Source organism: Pelophylax lessonae, assembly GCF_965119305.1.
Source record: "Pelophylax lessonae genome assembly, chromosome: 2".
Classification (NCBI taxonomy): Eukaryota; Metazoa; Chordata; class Amphibia; order Anura; family Ranidae; genus Pelophylax; species Pelophylax lessonae.
This window is the reverse complement of record NC_138769.1, coordinates 214,642,660-214,659,083: the sequence shown is the minus strand read 5'-3', so window position 1 is coordinate 214,659,083 and position 16,424 is coordinate 214,642,660. Positions and strand designations below refer to the sequence as shown.

The window sequence follows — 16,424 nt, the reverse complement described above, 5'->3', positions numbered from 1 at the left end:
GGGGGGGGAGGGGGGGGAGCTGAGGCAGCTTACCATTGGTATTAGTATTAATTATGCAGCATGAAGGGGTTAATGTATTGCCACTGCTGCATTAGTGACCGACCAGTGGCAGTTAATTAACCCCTTTGTGCTGCATTAGTGCAACCAGTATCAGTGCAACCAGTGTTAATTAACACTGATACTGGTTGCACTAATGCAGCACAAAGGGGTTAATTAACTGCCACTGGTCGGTCACTAATGCAGCAGTGACCAGCAGTGACAATACATTAACCCCCTCATGCTGCATAATACAAATACCATTGGTAATTAAATTAACCTATTGCCAACCCGTCACAGTACATATACTGTGACAGGGTGGCAGCGACAGGTGTATGTCGCTGCCTGTTTTTGCCATATGCCCCTTTTCCATCTATTTTAAAATTATTTGGGGGAAAAAGTCATTTTCGGTTTTCGGCCAAGGGCATCCTGCATTTTCGGTTTCGGCCCAAAATTTTCATTTCGGTGCATCCCTAATGGAAATGCAATAGCATTACAGCTTAGTGTCTGAATTTGAAGGCCAGGGCTTCCAGAAAGCTTCCTGCCCAGACCAATTTTCAGCTTTCAGTACTTTATTATTACAGGTACTTTTATAGCACCATCAAGTAATGCATCACTTTAAACATACTGTATATTGTACATTCACATCAGTCCCTGTTCTTATAAGCTTACAATCTAAGGTCCCTAACTCATAATTCACACATACTAGGGACACTTTAGACAGGTAGTCTAAATTGATGACCCTAGTGCTGCTAGGTGAAAGTGCTAACAACTTAGCCACAGTGCACTTTCAGTGATAATTGTCATGCAACATTGTACCCATATGAAATTGTTATTATTTTTTTTTTTTTTACACAAATAGAGCTTTCTTTTGTTTGTATTTAATCACCACTGGGTTTTTCTTTGTTTCTGTTATAAAAATTTGCAAATAAATAATCTTTCTTCATAAATTTAGACCATTTCTTTGATGAAAATAACCCAAATCAGTGTTTATTATTTTGTCTGTATGAAAATTATAGAGTCCACAAACTTCTATACAGGTGCATCTCAAAACAATTAGAATATCATCAAAAAGTTAATTTATTTCAGTAATTCAATTTAAAAAGCGAAACTAATATATAAACATTGTATATTAAATAAATCTAAAAAGTGAAAATTCGTAAAATGATTGCTGCCAGTACTCAACAAGTGTTTTCACCTCACTAAAAACAATATAAATATAGAATTAGTACAGCGCTATCATCTCTTTCTAAGTGCACAAAATTAGCTACATATGTAAAAGCATATGTATGAACATATTTAAACTGTGTCAAAATATAGCTAAATCACAACACACCCCGGGTAAATTTAAAAAAAAAATATTTTCTTATATACAATGTGTCTATTTAAAAATAAACTTGCATCACAAAAAATGTCCGAAAAGACAACAAATTCTCCAGTAAAAATGGATCAGTCCTAAACAAACGAATGATCTTGCCAACTCGGTGTATGATAATCAAAAAAACGTGCTCAAAAGAATCCACCACCAGTATTCATTAGCAGCTCAACTCCAGCTTTGACTCCTGTTTTACCAGGGAGTCAAAGTGCGCTGTTCCCCTTTGGAGATAATCGAACTCAGTGTGGATGGATGTCTCTGGATCTATCAGGATCCTACTTTTTCTTTACTCAGGTGCTTGCATGATAATCGGCCATATAAAACAAAAGGAAAATATCATGTGCTCTCTGTAAAAACAAATACAATGATCGATACAACGATCGTGACACCTTTCTAAAACTATTGGCGCATCCACCGGAAATGCTTCAGACGCCATTTTGCTGTAGTTCTTGACCATATACAACTAGAAGCTTTATGTATAAAACAATCACGGCATCTTTCTTATAACTATGTGCTAATCACATCCCTATACAAACCTGATATCTGGGATGGATCATGGCTAAATGACTATCCAATGATTTATTGCACTAACCCCAGATATGGATGTTGGAAATGATTTCCCATGCTATAATGAGAAGTTACACCTTCACAGCATATCATATGCCTATACATTGCTTTCTGTCTCCATAAGATAACAAATATATAAATAATAACATTAAAATCCTATACATAAAAATACATTCTATGCTCAGCTATACATGGAAAACATTAAATATGTGACTTGTATCTGCATATTTAAAAATATATTTAAAATATAATAAATAATTAATTAAAAATCATTAATAAAACAATTGATACAGTGCCTTGCGAAAGTATTCGGCCCCCTTGAACTTTTCAACCTTTTGCCACATTTCATGCTTCAAACAAATAAACATATCCAGGTGTCAGAATGGCCAAGTCAAAGTCCAGACCTGAATCCAACCAAGAATCTGTGGAAAGAACTGAAAACTGCTGTTCACAAACGCTTTCCATCCAACCTCTCTGAGCTCAAGCTGTTTTGCAAGGAGCAATGGGCATAAATTTCATTCTCTCGATGTGCAAAACTGATAGAGACATACCCCAAGCGACTTACAGCTGTAATCGCAGCAAAAGGTGGTGCTACAAAGTATTAACTTAAGGGGGCTGAATAATGTTGCACGTCCAATTTTTCAGTTTTTTTATTTGTTAACAAAGTTTGAAATATCCAATAAATTTCATTCCACTTCATGATTGTGTCCCACTTGTTGATTCTTCACAAAAAATTACAGTTTTATATCTTTATGTTTGAAGCCTGAAATGTGGCAAAAGGTCGCAAAGTTCAAGGGGGCCGAATACTTTTGCAAGGCACTGTATCTGGTTCCACATTCAATCCCGTTGGTGTCATGCTACGGAGCTGTTATTCACTTTGTTTCATTTTGGGAGACTGCCTCTCCAATGTTTTTCTATTTTATCGATTCCACAAAATCTCAGTTTGCTTGGGTCTCTATTATGGCATAGTCTGAAATGATTAGACAGATAGCCATTTTGGATGATGTCCACTACTAATAGGGATATAGCTATTCCTATCTGTACTCTTGAAATATGTTTTTGACACGATACGATGATCTTGTTTAAAAATGGTTAAATCTAAGTCGTTTATTGCTTCAGTGCTGTAGTAATTTGAGTTTTCACTAGCTGTAATCCATAATCATCAAAATTAAAGGAAATAAATGTTTGAAATATATCACTGTGTGTGTAATGAATCTATATAATATGAGTTTCACTTTTTGAATTGAATTACTGAAATATTAACTTTTTGATGATATTCCTTTTTGATATGCACCTGTATATCTGAAAACTGATCAGTCCTGATGTACTGACAGTCTGTCTCATTTCTTGAGACTAGCACAGTACAGATATCCCCAAATTAACCCTTTTTGGAAAATAGAAAGTCCAAGTTATTTAGTAAGAGGCATGGTGCATTTTTTGAAGTTGTAATTTTTTTTCACAATTTTATTGGAAGATGAAGACATTTAAAAAAGTGTTTTTACAATATATTTGTTTACATACTGTTACCACTGCAGTACAGAATCATCATATACCTGGTGTGGCGGGGATTAGGGACACTGACTGAGGACAGTATGTAAAAAAAAAAAAATAATATTTTTTTTTCTTTTATATTACGTTTTTCTTTTTTTTTATTAGCACACTATGAACAGAGCAGTACAGTGTTACCATAGTAACACTGTACTATATGAAAGTAATCAGGATTTTTTTTTTCTTTACTCATTATGATAGCTTATATCAATGAATTTCATTGTTATAGGCAACCATTATTTCTGAATGAAACTGATTCATTCAGGGTATATTATTGTGATTAGCCACAGCTAATCACATGGTACAGATGGACTGTGATTGGCCTTGTCTGTACCATGTGATCACTGTGACCAATCACAGGTAGCTACACAATTGTACACAATGGATAGCATGAAAGGAAGCCATCCATTGTTTACAATTGTCATGGGATTTGCTGTAATTGATTAAAGCGATCACAATGTAGCGAGCTGGTACACTATTCAGTCATTGGCTGTGTCTGATGAACACACATGGAGCTACTCAGGCTTTAGTACATGTGCATTACATTTAAAACATGAATCTTGCTGATTGGGTGAGAAAGCTCAGAGATGGTCTTATAAATGAGTTGCTGTTCTTTGACCAAGCTGTACTGCTGTGACTGCAATGGAAAAATAAATAGTCATGATCTGGCTATGCTGGTTGTATAGATTAGAAAATTGGGTGAACAGAATGACATATTTTTTGCCAGGTTAGATGGTTCAGAACATAGATTTAGCTATTTGCTTACAGACAAACTTTGAAGCTGAGTCTCCGCTAATACAAAGTGGAAAACCCTAAATGTGAATTAATTTCAGACTGCAGAGCCAGATCCTCAGCCCTACATTTCAGTGGCAGCACGGCTTGGTCAAGAACGACCTCCAGCCTGCTTTCTGGACATTGAATAAGTAATAACACACTGGGGGAGATTTACTAAAATTGGTGTACATAGAATCTTGTACAGCTGTGCATAGTAACCCATCAGCTTCTAATTTCAGCTTTGACAGTAAGGCCCCTTTCACACTGTCCGTCCGTCGGACGGACTCTGTTTATCTCAACGGGGGAAAGATCCGCCGATTCCCTCGCTGAGCAGGAGGATGAAAGCTGTTCTCCGCGCTGTATGCAGAGACACAGCTGTCAGTTCCCCATACATCTCTATAAGAGAATCGGATGTGAATGGACCGACCCGTTTTCATCCGATCCCATCAGCTGGACGGATCGAAAATAAGGTTTCCACCCGCCCAGATTTGACGGATCGGATCGGAGACGCAGAGACAGCTGTGTCTCCGGATGCAGAGACACAGCTGTCAGTTCCCCATACATCTCTATAAGGGAATCGGATGGGAACGGACCGACCCATTCTCATCCAATCCCATCCGTTGGACGGATGGAAAATAAGGTTTCCACCCGTCCAGATTTGACAGATCGGATGTCAGAGGACATGTCTCCAGGGATGCATGGTGGGACCATTCAGATCCGCCAAAAAAACGGACAGGCGGATCTGAACGGTCCGCCTGTGTGAAAGAGCCCTAAAACTTAGATTACTATGCAGATTCTGTGTGCAACAGTTTTAGTAAATCTTCCCCACTGATAAAGACATCCTGCTGCACAATCAACTCTTTACTCTTGTCATGTGTACAGCAGCAAAGCTTTTTTGGCTCCTAGTGCTGACTTTCCCTCTCTGAGGGGACAGGGGATTAGGAAAGCCTAATATCAAAAAGAGAACAGGTATTTAGACTAGCTATATTTAAAAATACTTTAATTTATTGTTAAAGAATACATAACTGCTTTGACTGGAGTGCATAGTTTTTGACTGTGAGCTTTGCTTAAATAACACAAAGACCAACGGGCACAGTGAGTAATGCATTTTACTTAGCAAGCATCTTTTTGCCCTGATTGTTCCAAACCAATAGAAGTTAAAATCTGATTGTAGCTCTTTGCCTGCCCTTGTTAAATAAGTGGAAGCGTGCTGAAATTTTCATTAGCAGTTTTCTTTTTGACAAATCATGTGGAATAAAGCTTGGAAATTCTGCAGTATGTTTACTTGGGCTTGTCTTTACTGGAATCAGCAAGAATTTCAACAATTGGAATCAGCAGGAATGCTAGGAATTTGGGGAGAAACATCCAGTGTTTCCTTACCAACAACAAAGAGCTGTTCTCTGCTAACATTGGTGCTTTTGCTTATTAACTGCCATCCTTTAGATACTTCAGAAGCTTGGTGTAAATTCTAATGCTGTAGTGCAAAGAGACCTCATTTTCGATGATGGAGGTTTTTTTCTTTTTATGTACTTTTTTTGTAATCTCACCATTCTTAATTATTATGCAATTTCTTATTGTATAGATGTAGGTTAGTAGGATGTAGGATGTTGTAAATAATCTTGGAAAATTGTATTACCTGCTCTTTCTTTCCATTTGTTGAAGACTCCAGTATATTTAGAATATAAGTTTTACATTTGTGGAGTAGCCATGTAGATGGTGCATAAACTAACATTTTCACTGGCAGATGTATTGCCAATTTAATTATTACAGAAGTCAAGGCATAAAATGAGTGTGGGTGATTTTTCTGTTGCCACGGCTGTGAAGGAGAGAGCATAACTGCACATGTGCAGGGCTCAGGAGAAGAATGGTGCTCTCTCTTGCACAGATAGTAGTGCTTGTTCCAATAACTACATGGTGCTTTGAAGACTGTGGATACAAGTACTGTAGGCTATATGTGCATTGTATTTAGTGAGCAGTCTAGGTTCTATTTAGGCATGCCCTTTAAAATGCTGTCACTGTTCACCGCGATCTGGATTTGACCACCGTTTGCTTATTTGCGCTGTTTATCATTTCTTTTATTGTGACTATTATTTTACATTATTTTCAAGCTAGTGACAGATGTCAAGTGCAGGCAACAGGAGGTACTTGCACATGTCTATGGCAGCTCTTAATGCCCCCACTCTTTCTTGAATGTGAGGGTATTCTAAGGCTTTCCTAATTAGGCAAAACCTCCTTACTTCCTGATTTTGAAGCCTTTCTGCTCCCTCTCCCCTTTTCCGCACATTCCCTAATGGCCCATTGATATGACAGGCTGGCTCACTGGCCCGTAGGGATGTGTGGGAGGTGGGAAGAGGGTATGAAAACTATGACACTACAAGTAAGAGCTTTGACTGAAGAATGGCCCAGAGTTTGGGAAGAGTGGAGGAACTGAAACCTGATTCAGAAACTTCTTGATCCCTGTACTTAATACCTGTCAGGGCTTCTTTCTGTTGTCAACTGTCATTGTCACTAGTAAACTCTAATACAGTTGAATGGGAGGGCAATGACTAAAAATGTTCCCTAATTAATTTATCGTACAGTACAGGACAGGGGGTTTTCTTCATAAGGGATGAGTTGTAAGCTGCCTTGTTAAGAGGATTGGACACTGGAAAAGCCACTTAATACTTTAGACATTCCCTCCTCATATAACTCCACCTACCAGGTGATCCTCAGTTTTGTTGCTGGGGAGATAGGACTTCTGAAACTACTGCTAACTGCAACAAGCCACCATGGCTGAGGGTGTCAGTTTTCCAGATCAGGGCCCCCAGGTTTTGTACTGCACCCCTCCTGAAGATAGGAGCAGGGCTGGCCGGCAAGCTGCTCCTGCACTGAACCCAGTGTTACCGATTCACCTAGATACGAAGTGCAACTCGTGCCTCATTAATGGGTGCCTAAGGTCTGTGGGGGAGCCCTGGTAAATGGGGGGGGGGGTGTTGGGGGATTAGCCCATCTAAAGTGGGTGAAGTTTCCATTCATCCCACACAGGACTGATTAGCAGCGACTAGTAAGAGTAAGACAAATATGGTTGCGGGCACTTAGGAGGAGTGGGGTTTTTCATCCCCCTTCTCTCCCCAAATTGTTCTCTGAAGCTTGGCCATGGCATATGAGTTTAAATCTGTGCCTGTATACTATATTGGTGTTTAACAACTTTTGCTGCTTTTACATCACTAATAGAAAGTTCCATGAAGCCATATTGTTTCTACTGCTTTTGCCTCTGCTTGTTTGTGGTGTGGACAGGTGCGGTCACTATTTTAAACTTGAGCTACGCATGCCTGAGTGCAGTATTGCTCAGTACTGCGCATTTGCAGTCACCATCTTTTTGGCTACTGTGAGTTTGTCTGTGCCATTTTACTGCTGGTGTGTGGACTTAGTTAAACATCACTCCACAATCTGGGGGACATTTGCAGAGAACACAGTGGCACCAAGGTTGTGACAAAGGAACCTGGGGACACTATTAATGTTTCAGTAAGACGCCAGGGATTGCCGACCGCTGTCTACCAACAGGAAATGAACCAAGTGCAAACTCACTATCTTCCAGGAAGGCAAGAATTTCCTTCCCAAATGTCCGTGCTTAGAATTAATTTTTTATCCAAAAATCCTCTAAGAAGGTTAGAGCCCCTAGGCCATTGTTTTTCTCCCAACCCTCTGACTAGTAATCTTCTGGGTGGTCGGATTTGGAAGATGAGGATGGTCCCAGGGCAGATTTTTCCTCTGACTGGTTCGGCCCCCCATAAACTAAAAGTATATATTTTGGTACTTTATAAGGAGTTTATAAAGAAATAAGAAACCCAAAAACAACATTTTATTAAACTGCAACTTACCAATTTTTAAATGTGGTGGCTGCATTAAATGTATTTTTTATGTTTTTTTTAACATTCGTTTTACCTGGCGATCCTGCCAATAAGCCAATAAGTCTGTTATTTTTCAACAGTAGGCAGCTGTCTAGACAAAGTAGCAGAGTGTTGAGGCAAACCGTTTAACACCGATGGAGGGCTTACAGTTGTCAACATTTTATCTACAGTTTTTTTGTAAAAACTGAATTACTGGTTATAAAGTGTTATCTGGATTTAAGCTTCAATTTGTTTGTCAAGTCCTTCTATATCTGCTAGTCTAATACTCCCCTCTTTACAGATGGACTGTGCTGCTGTCAAAAGGTGTCTGCTTTAGTAGTTCATTCAGAATGCAGACACCTAAGACAGGAAGTCTGACATAGGCTGGATCACCGGGTGAAATAAAGGGGACACAAAGCCTAAAAAAAAGAAAACTAATGCAGCCACCACATCTAAGGATTGGTAAACTGCAATATATGAAACTTTTGTTTTTGGGTTTAATGCCACTTAAAGTTAGCCTCAGTGGTACCCAATCATCCAAAAGTGACCAGCACAGGCACCAGGAAACAAAAAAAAACCCTATTATTATCATTCAGGTTTATGCGTTTGTCAAGGATTTTTTAAATTAAAAACAGGTGCACTAGATGGGCAAGAATGAGACAACCTTCAAAATAGGAATGGTTTTACAGGTTAAGGCCACTGACTTTTTTTCCCTACTCATCTTTTCTGACTGTTTTTCACTACCTTTGCATTTGGCTAGGGTCAGTCTCACTACTGGTAGCATGAGGCGATACCTGGACCCTATAGAGGTTGTACAGGCAATCCAACTCCTCCAGAATGACACATCAATATGTGCCTTTGCCAGAAGGTTTTCTGTGTCTCCCAGCACAGTCTAAAGAGCATAGAGGAGATTCCAGGAGACAGGCAGTTACTCCAGGAGAGCTGGATGGGGCCATAGAAGGTCCTTAACCCATCAGCAGGACCAGTATCTGCTCCTTTGTACAAGGAAGAACAGGGTGAGCACTGCAGGAGCCCTACAAAATGACCTCCAGCAGGCCACTGGTGTGAATGTCTCTGACCAAACAATCAGAAACAGACTTTATGAGGGTGGCCTTAGGGCCTGATGTCCTCTGGTGGGCCCTGTGCTCACTACCCTGCACCGTGGAGCTCGATTGGCATTTGCCATTGAACACCAGTATTGGCAGGTCCGTCACTGGCACCCTGTGCGTTTCACAGATGAGAGCAGGTTCACCCTGAGCAGATGTGACAGACATGAAAGGGTCTGGAGAAGCTGTAGAGAATTTTATTCTGCGTGTAACATCATTTAGCATGACCGGTTTGGTGGTGGGTCAGTCATGGTCTGCAGAGGCATATCCATTAAGGGATGCACAAACCTCCACAGGCTAGACAATTGCACCCTGACTGCCATTAGGTATTGGGGTGAAATCCTGTTGTCAGACTCTAAGCTGATGCAGTGGGTTCTGGGTTCCTCCTGGTACACAACAATGACCGACCTCATGTGGCGAGAGTATGCAGCCAGTTCCTGCAGGATGAATAAATTAATACCATTTAATGGTCCCCACGCTTGCCTGACCTAAATCCAATAGAACACCTCTGGGCCATTATTTTTTGGTCCATCCGACACCGCCAGGTTGCACCTCAGTCTATGACCAATGATGCCCTGGTCCAGATCTGGGAGAAAATACCCCAGGACATCATTCATCGTCTGATTAGGAGCATTCCCTGACTTTTTCAGGCATGCATACAAGCATGTGGTGGGCCATACAAACTACCATTCTGAGTTGCTGCAATGAAATTTAAGCAAAATGAAAAACTAGCCTGCTACATAATTTTTTTCACTTTCATTTTCTGGGTGTCTTTGATTTCAGCCCTCTGTAGGTTGATCATTTTTATTTCCATCAAACAATGTGACATCTTTTAGTTCCTAACACATTACTCAGTCCATATCAGTATAGATATCCAGCATGATATTTTTCTTCATTGAGATCTGATGTGTTTTCAAAGTGTTTCTTTAATTTTTTTGAACAGTGTATATACACCTAGGAAAGAATCCAGGCCTTTTTAAAACAATCTACTGAGCTGGCCAGAACCACCTCTGATGGGAGTCTATTCCACATTTTCAAAGCTCTTGCTGTGAAGAAACCTTTCCATAATTGGAGACTAAATCTCTTTTCTTCTAGACATAAAGAGTTCCCTCTTGTCCTCTGTGATGACCTTAAAGTGAATAACTCAACACCAAGGTCACTATATGGACCCCTTATGTATTTATACATGTTGATCATATCCAACCTTAATCTTCTCTTCTCAAGAGAGAATCAATTCAGTTCCTTTTCATCTTTCCTCCAAGCTGAGCTCATCCATGCCTCGTATCAGTTTGGTTGCCCTTCTCTGCACTTTTTTCAGTTCCCCAATCTCTTTTTTAAGAACCGGTGCCCAAAACTGAGCTATATATTCCAGATGAGGTCTTGCTAATGATTTGTACAGGGGCAAAATTATATCTCTCTCTCTGCAGTTCATGCCTCTCTTAATACAAGAAATGACTTTGCTTGCTTTGGAAACCAAATCAAACAGGGAAGTCAGAACCATCCTAGACCTCACATCTTTAAACCCATTTCTAAAAGTCTTAAAGTTATGGATGGAATCTATGAAAATGGCTCTAGCGGCCCTCTGCTATTGTCTTGTCATTAATCAATATCAAAGGTGTACACTTACCCTGATCTTTCCTCCACATCAACATTGCCTTCATTTTGTAGTGGAGCATCGCCACTTTCAGTTTGTGGCTCTCCTTTTGGATAAGCCATGGCTCTCTGAGTCTCTTTAAAGATCTTGGCCCCTTCACTGGCTCCTTTACATTCTAGGGGGATTCATGTCCTAGGTTACCCGGACCACCTGTTGTTGTGGGAGAGGTCATTTTTTTTATTATGGGAGAACCTCCAACAAGCGATCCAGATGGTACAGAGCTTCAGTTGGATCCTCAGTCTTCGGAAATCAGTTCTGGAGCCATCCCAGCATCTGAAATACCTCAAGTGCTACTAGATATTATCCAGAACAATGTGCTTCTGCCACAGAGGAAACTTGTCTCCCTATGGCAGCAGGCTTGGGCCATTGGGTCCACTGTAAATCCCCTGCTGAGTGCCTCCATAAGGGTCCTGGAAGTCAAGATGGTCTCTTTAAGATGATCCTGTTTGCTCAGCGGCATTCCAGGACCTCTTCAGTACAACATTCTGGTGCTGGAGGTACATGCTCTGGTCACTCTTTGGGATCCATTCCACCTGATTTATGCATTCCCCCACTTCAGTTGCTTCCACTTCTGCTTCAGAGGGTCACAGTGACTCATGTGGCTCCAAATGGGCAAGAAGGGCTTGGTTCTCAAATATTCTTTGTATGTTGTGGAAACTGCTCTTGTCTCTTCAGTATACTCTCAGCTGGCTTTAACCCTCCTCTTATGTTAGAATTCCGTTACTATCCATGATGTTAGGGTCAGTTTTGACCCGTGTTTTAAATCAGCCATAAAATACCCTCTGAATAATTATTTATCATCAAATTTGTTTCTTACCTCTTGGTTACCTTGTTAGGCTTCTTTATCCTTGAAAAGATTGGTTTTAATATTTTTAGTGTGACCCCTAGACCTTTCTTTTGATAGCATACCTCTCATTTTCAAATTTAAAAAATGGTAAAATAAAGTCAGCAACTCTGAAATGAATTTGTCCTATGTTTCTTCACTTTATTTAGAGAAGCAGTCAAGCAGGAAAAGAGATAGGCCCTCCCTAACTACAGCTCACAGGGTTGAGAGGGGATTGGCTGTCACTTTTACTAAGCAGAGAGAGTGTTTATGATTTCAGTTTTGGCACTTATTAGTGTCCTAAAATCCTATATTATAACTGGGTCAGAATTGACCCTAACACCATGAACGTCTTAATTTTCACCACAGTATTTTATAATTTAGTGAAAAGGATTATTTTTCTATTACATTGTTTAAATAGAGGTTCCTGACAAAGTAAAAAAATCTTGATGCAATAAACAAATTTATGTGATACTTATAGACATTCAAAACCTGAAAACGGGTCGGTTCTGACCCTAACATAAGAGGAGGGTTAACAGCATAGCTTACCCACATGGAAGAAAAATATATTTAAAATATATTTTAAAAAACATTCTTAATTTATTTTTCCAAAATATATTGGAAATATATTTGAAATGCTACAATTTTGGCCATTTTCAATATAATACAGTACCTCTGCCAGAGGGGTTTCGGAGCTAGCTGCCCTGACCTGCCCTGACCTGTAGATAACCATTTTTGGTGTTACATATGGACAAGGTGGTTTTGTGTCTGAATAATTCCTTTTTTCAAAGATAGTTTCTTGTTTCCACCTCAATAAGGATGTTGTATTACCTTCCCTATGTCCTTCTAAAGGCCAATTGTAGGCAGCTATCCACAGTTTGGATCAGGTATGTGCTGTGGGGGTTTCCATTGCAATTCTTTAACCGGTTGCCGACCGCCGCACGACGATATACGTCGGCAGTCAGCCCCGGCCAGGCAAAGTGACGTATATATACGTCACTAGCCTGTCACTTCCATGTGAGCCAATAGTGGGTGAGTGCGCGCCCGCGGAGGCGCGCACCCACCCCGGCTCGTTCCCTGGGAAGTCAGTGCGTGTGACCGGCGGACCCGATGTCTGCCGTTCACTTGCGATCGTCCTCCGTGAAGGGAGAAAGGCAGGTGGCTAATGTAAACAAGCCGCCTGTCATTCTACCCTGTGTAGGAATGGTGATCATACGGTTCTACTATGTAGGACCGTTGATCACTGTTCCTACACTAGTAGCCATGTCCAATCACAGTAAAAAGCACGCTACTAGGGACACACTTAACCCCTCCTTCCCCAATAAAGTTAACCCCTTCCCTGCCAGTGTCATTTTGCAGTAACAGGGCATATGTATAGCACTGATTACTGCAGTAATGTCACTGGTAACCCCAAAAGTGTCAAAAATGTCAGTCAAGGGTCCTATCTGTCCGCCGCAATGTCGCAGTACCGCAAAAAAAATTGCAGATTGCCGCCATTACGCGTTTAAAAAAAAACACCAAAAATGACAGAAATCTTTCCCTTAGTTAGTAAACGCAATAACTTTTGCGCAAACCAATCAAAATGCGCTTTTTGCAATTTTTTTTACCAAACATATGTAGCAGAAAACAAATTGGCCAAAAATGTTAAAAAAATTTGATTTTTAAATTTTTTTTGGGGGGGGGGGATTTCATATAAAAAAATGTGAAAAATATTGTTGTTTTTGCAAAATTTACGCTCTTTTTTTGTTTATAGCGCAAAAAGTAAAAATCGCACAGGTGATCAAATACCACCAAAAGAAAGCTCTGTGTGTGGGAAAAAAAGGACGTCAAATTCGCTTAGGTACAGCATCGCACGACCGCGCAATTGTCCGTTAAAATCACGCAGTAAAAAATTGCAAAAAAAACCCTGGTCAAGAAGGGGGTAAAATCTTCCGGGGCTTAAGTGGTTAAAGGAAATCTTGGGTCTTGCAATTACTTTGACAAATACCACCTGCCTAAACATTTTTTCTGACCAAATACACCCCTTCATGTAAACAGTATTCTCTGTTGGTCGTGGCCTCTTTTAGCAGGATAATGCACCCTGCAACGCTGCAAAAATGGTTCAAGAATGGTTTGAGGAATAAAACAGTGAGTTTGAGATGTTGGCTTGTCCTTCAAATTCTCCTGATCACAATCCAATTGAGTATCTGTGGGATGCTGGAAAAACAAATTCCGATCAATGGAGGCCCCACCTCGCAACATACAGGACTTACAGAACCTGCTACTGATGTGTTGGTGCCAGATACCACAGTGTACCTTCAGAGGTCTAATACCATCTATGCCTTGAAGGGTCAGGGCTGTTTAGGCGGAAAAAGGGGGACTTACTCAATATTAGGTGATTGGTCATAAATTTATGGCTGATCATGTATATAGCCTACAAGTGTTTTAAAGTAAGGCATCTTCTCCGACTGGGGTCCATGTGTAAAAAATGGACGAACATGCATATAGAAGAAAGCCATAAATTTGGGGTTTTCTGTAAAATGTTCTTACTACTTATCTGTAAGCTACCTGTCTATGTTGTAGCTAGCATTACACAATATTTGTTGTCCTGGCTACTATAAGAAAGAAAGTCCATATATGCAATAGAAGGTGGTTGTAAAATAACTTTATAATAAAATAAATACACAATTAAATACATTACATAAATCTTAAAAGACATATTTCTTTTGAACCTTGTTGTTTCCTTATACAAAATAACAACTCGTGATTAAACTGCTGATTAAAGTCATCTTATTTCAGTCACAAACATAAAATGCCTTTGGCTATGATTACTGATGTGTGGTTAAGAGGGTAAAATACTTTCAACCATCTGGCAGCATTTCAACTCTACCAACCCACATGGGCTCTGGCAGCATGTTACCAACTATGTCCACTTCAAATATTAGTGCTCAGATCTACAAAAACAAAGGAAAAGTGGTTTAGAAATATTTGAGAAATGTATCCAATGCTCTGCTACACACAGCCCGCAATTTTGAATGTGATAAAAGCACTAACAACCTAAATTGTGATTATATTAGCCTAATGACCAACCATTTTGTGGTTAAACAACTTGTGTTCGGGATATTTTTAACTCCTCTTCTTGACTATAATTCATGTGAATTTTTTAAAGGCATGATGTTAAAGTATATGTGAACTCTCACCTTTTTTTTTTAATATATTTTATTGAAAACTTTTCGCAATACAGAGTAAAAGCAACCATGGCTTGTTTAAAATATAAATGAAAGGCAAAACATTTGTGTATAGATATATAAAATATATACATAGAGAAAAATTACAAATACCTTTTTCCCCTTTTTTCATAAGTGATCACATAACCTCTGTTTAAGATGCATGAAGATCTTAACAAGCTGGGGGAGGAGGAGCAGCAGCACACTGGTCTTCCCAGTGAATGACCGTGCAGGGAGGGGGGGGGTGTTAGTAAAAGTCTGATCATTGGAGGAGAGCAGGCTAAGTTCCCAGCACAGCCAGAAAACTGACCCATCTGTGCTCTTGTGCCCAGTGTGGTTAGTTTGTATTAGGAAAGCAGAGGGAATGGTAGGAGCACCAGTTATTCCACACATTGGAATCAATAAAAAGAGAACAGGATTATTTTCATACAAGTACATGGCGCAGCAGGCACATATCAGGAATATGAGATTCTGGGTTGACATATTTTTTAAATATGCTTGCACAGTGACAGAATAATCTGTGGAACATCTGCTGTCCTTTTTTCACATGGGCTGAGGTTCTTTTCAGGTTTCAAAAGCTTAGATTTGTCAGATTTCGTTTTATCTGTGTATAGCCAAATTTGCTATACACTGGACTGTCGTTGTCCAAATCCGTACTTAGCCACGTGCCTTCACCATTACTAGATCTAACACGGGAAACTGAATGCCGGATAAATATTCTAAAGTGTACAGTATTATACTAGTTTACGTTCAGGATTTCAGAAGCTGAATCTGTCTTAGAATTCATGAGCAGTCTTTACAGTGTACCTATAGTCAAAATGTAAAATCATTTATTCATTTTCACATTTTATTTCAGTTATTTCTAGCCTACATCTATTGATCTGAATGAGCGTGAAATTTGTAAACTTACGCATTTACGTTCTTGAATTCTGTGATATGTATTTATTGTACCCTGTGAGTAGCACTACTGTGTCACACATTTCACAGAGCCTGCCTTCTAAACTACAGATGTGCTGAAAGGAGGGGTTTCAGTGCAGCAATCACTGCATGTAACAAGGTACTATGGGATATGTAGTCCTTAGAAATTGAACATAAGCATTAGAGAAGTTGCAAAGCATGCAGGGATTCCAGGAAGTTGTAGAAAGAGATGGCCAGGAGACAGGCAGCACTCACAATATGAAAGGAGATTTTTCAAGTAAACATATTGGATTCTCAGAAATAAATATGGTTTGTATTGCTTTTACCATGCTGATGTTGTAAGAGGAAAATGTATGATATAACTCAGTGGTCCTCAACTCCGGTCCTCAGGGCCCACTAACAGGCCAGATTTTAGGTATTACCTCGGGGAGATGCAGACTAGAGTACTGCAATCACTGAGCAGCAAATTAGATCACCTGGGATGTAATTTAGTTATCTTGCAAACCTGGCCTGTTAGTGGGCCCCGAGGACCGGAGTTGAGGACCACT

The 16,424-nt window shown here is 39.8% G+C and overlaps 1 pseudogene across 1 annotated transcript in view; it reads left to right on the top strand.

Moving 5' to 3' along the window:
• The first annotated feature begins 11,365 nt into the window (after positions 1 to 11,365).
• Positions 11,366 to 16,424, top strand: part of LOC309548031 — a 41,359-nt pseudogene continuing 36,300 nt past the window's right edge. Inside the window, exon 1 of the transcript in view lies at positions 11,366 to 11,426. The product of the transcript in view is annotated as an uncharacterized misc_RNA (transcript). The remainder of the gene's footprint in view (positions 11,427 to 16,424) is intronic.